A 3565-nucleotide genomic window follows, 5' to 3' on the forward strand; every position below is an offset into this window, starting at 1 on the left:
TGATGGTGGCCAATGTGGCCAAATAGACTTTGAATGGATGTTAGTGACCTAATACTACAAATCGAAGCAGTTGTGGTCATATTTTGGAAAAAAATTCACCTTTATACATTCATTGCAGAATTTATTAAAATCGACATTTTCTGCGTGTTCGTACTCATCACCCTGTAATTCCGGAACCGGAAGTCGGATCCATTAGAAATTCAATAGCAGCCTATGGGAACGTTGCACCTTTCATTTGAGACTAAGTTTGTCAAAATCGGTTCAGCCATCTCTGAGAAAAATGAGTGACATTTTTGGTCACATACACACACACATACGCACATACACACACACATACATACATACACACATACATACACACACAGACATTTGCCGAACTCGACGAACTGAATCGAATGGTATATATCACTCGGCCCTCCGGGCCTCCGTTAAAAAGTCGGTTTTCAGAGCAATTGCAATACCTTTCTATTAAGAAAGGCAAAACGTGTTTAATCCACCTAACAACGCTTTTTCTTGAAAAGGGCGATACTAGCAGTGATACCATTCAAAAAAAATCAACAGTGAATATTTCCAGACTTGGTTTTATTTCCTATTTAAGAACTATTGTGTTTTTTGACATCCTAGATTGCATGATTCAGTGATCGAAACCCAAAACTTCATAAAGTATTTGAAATTATTAAATTAAAATTTGTTTTTGCTATTGAAATTGACAAAATGATAGTATCGGCCCTTTGGCGATTGTTTACTTTTTCGGTCCCATCTATCAGCATTGAAGTATCGCCTTGACGTTTTTTACAATAACTACCGTTTTACACCACCGATTTCGTCCGGGTTTTTTCAATAGAGATCATTGTTACTATTTACAGCTGGTATCAGTTTGATAATCCTAAAAAAATACGAAAATAACAGTTTCGCCTCTAAACTGCTAGCAAAAAAAGTATCGCCCTGTTTGTTTGCATGGAGCGTGGAGGGCGAAACTTTAAATAAACAAACAAAAATACAGTTTCGCCCGTTGTATTTTTTGCTGTAGTTTAAGAAAGCAATATCGTAGAATCAAAATTTTTAGGTTAATTTGTTGCGTTTCAAAGCCCTCATTCGCATGTAAGAAAAAAGCCCTATGTTTACATTTGTAAGTATCGCCCTTTTCACAAAAAAGCGTTGAAATGAAATCGCAGCTCCTGATATCACGCTATCTCTGAAGTACATGCGTGCATAGTTTCAAATTTTACTTCGACATCGACTTTTTCTATAGGTGACTTCCCAGTAGTATTCTTGATTTGAATTATTATCGCTAATCCTAATGCCAAAGAACAAATAAAAACCTCACGAAAACGAACCGTTTGGGAAAATCATCATCATTACTGGAACTTTCATTTTCACGAAACTTTTCGATAACCTTCCGTCACTTGCGTTAATGCACTGGGTGCACAGTAGGGTGACAGGAAAAAAATGACCCCTATCGGCCCACCTCTGCGTCGATTCCTAGTCCAACCAGGAGTACTTGCACCAAAGTTGAAGCAAATCGGACAAGTCTAACTACCGGACCAACGGGCCTGAAGTTTGTATGGGAATTTTCAACAATTTACATGGAGAAAACCCACCAGCACGCATTTTCGCCGCTAGGTGGCACTGTATGCATCGTATTATCACTGTAAGTGAAAATAAGAAGGATAATTGAATTGTCTACAACTTAGTCGAAGACTGCAAGTAAATCCGACTTTGTTAAAAGAAGTTATTAAACTTTTAATGAAGTGATATCTGAGTCAGTTTTGCATGGGGCCTAACAGTGCATGGTTGTGTATCAGTACTCGATTCACACGAACTAAACATTTTTGTGAAATAATCGTTAGGTTTAGCTCAATGGTATGTTCAGAGGAATTATAGTAAATAATACGAGTCATGCTTTGATTAGAAAACTTTAGTTCCACCTGTTACCGCATAGAGGGCGCCAACACTAACTTTTCAACGGAGAGATAGAAATTTGGTGTCTTCTACAAAGTTATAGAACAGGCATTTTTAAGTATTTCTTCTGAACATCTTGATACTCTATCTCTCTTCTATGAAAAGTTAGTAGTGGCGCCCTCTATGCGGTCACAGGTGGAACTAAAATTTTCTAACCAAAACATAACTCGTATTATTTACTATAATTCGTGTAAACATACTATTCGGCTAAATCTAACCATTATTTCACAAAAATATATAGTTCGCGGGAGTCGAGTACTGATACACAACCATGCACTGCTAGGCCCAATGCAAAACTGACTCAGACATCACTTCATTAAAAGTTTAATAACTGCTTTTAACATAGCCGGATTTACTAGCAGTCTTCGACAAAGTTGTAGATAATTAAAATATCTTTCTTATTTTCACTTACAGTGATAATACGATGTATACAGTGCCACCTAGCGGCGAAAATACGAGCTAGTGAGTTTTCTCCATGTAAATTGTTGAAAAATCCAATATAAACTTCAGGCACGTTGGTCCGGTAGTTAGACTTGTCCGATTTGCTTCAAATTTGATACAAGTACTTCTGGTGGGACTAGGAATCGACTCAGGGGTGGGCCGATTGAGTTTTCAAAAATTCATCATTTTTCTGGGCAGTCTAGTGCACAGTGCTCTAAAAATCTAGCGAAATCGTCTTAGAACACCAGCGGGTCTGTAAAGAATACTAAAAATTAATTACTATTCCATAATTTTCAGTTCAGCAATTGCACCATGGGCCACAAATCGATTTTTTTGGTCGAAAATCCAGAACTTATAAACCGTTAGTACTAGACTTTCAGTGTCTTTGGAACAAATTCTCTACAATAAGTGCTCTTCATTTTAGGGAAAACAAAATTAGGGTGGCCCTCTCGATTTTTTAAATAAAAAAAATATCTCCTGAATGAAAAAAGATAGGAGAATATGATCTTCCAAAGAAATGTAGAGAAAGCAATTTTGAGTAACTTTACTGAAAACGTCGAAACTCTATCTTCAACGGTTTTTATTTTACAGCGATTTCCCTTGTTCCGTTTAGGGTGGCTCTTAAAAATTCAGTTTTTTTAATATAACTTCTTTGAAGTTGATTTCTCGTGAATGTCAACTTCAGACTAAAGTTAGCTCTTACAAATGCGCACAATTCTTCTTCAGAGACGAACTCATTAACTTTTATATAAACAGAGTTATTGACGATTTTATGCTAAAAATTCGACATTTTCTAAGCTAAATAACTCCGAAGGTGGCAAAAAGTGGAAACCAATGTTATGACCATCTGATAGTACTTTAAAAACACTACAAAATAAGGGGTACATGGTTTGTCTCCTAGCTACTGTTCATGTGAAATGTTAGCTTATAAACTACCTCTGTTCCATGGGCCAAAAATCGATATTTTGTTGAAAATCCAGTTCTTATATCCCGTAAGTGCTAGACATTCAGTGTCTTCAGAAGAATTTCTTCACCATAAGTGCGCTTCATTTCGGTGTAAAAAACTGGGTGGTCTCCTTGATTTTTGGAATGAAAATAATTTCTCCTGAACAATAATAATAGAAGTATAAAGCCCTACAGAAAATAAAAAATAATCATGTTT

Source organism: Topomyia yanbarensis, chromosome 1, assembly GCF_030247195.1.
Source record: "Topomyia yanbarensis strain Yona2022 chromosome 1, ASM3024719v1, whole genome shotgun sequence".
Taxonomy (NCBI): domain Eukaryota; kingdom Metazoa; phylum Arthropoda; class Insecta; order Diptera; family Culicidae; genus Topomyia; species Topomyia yanbarensis.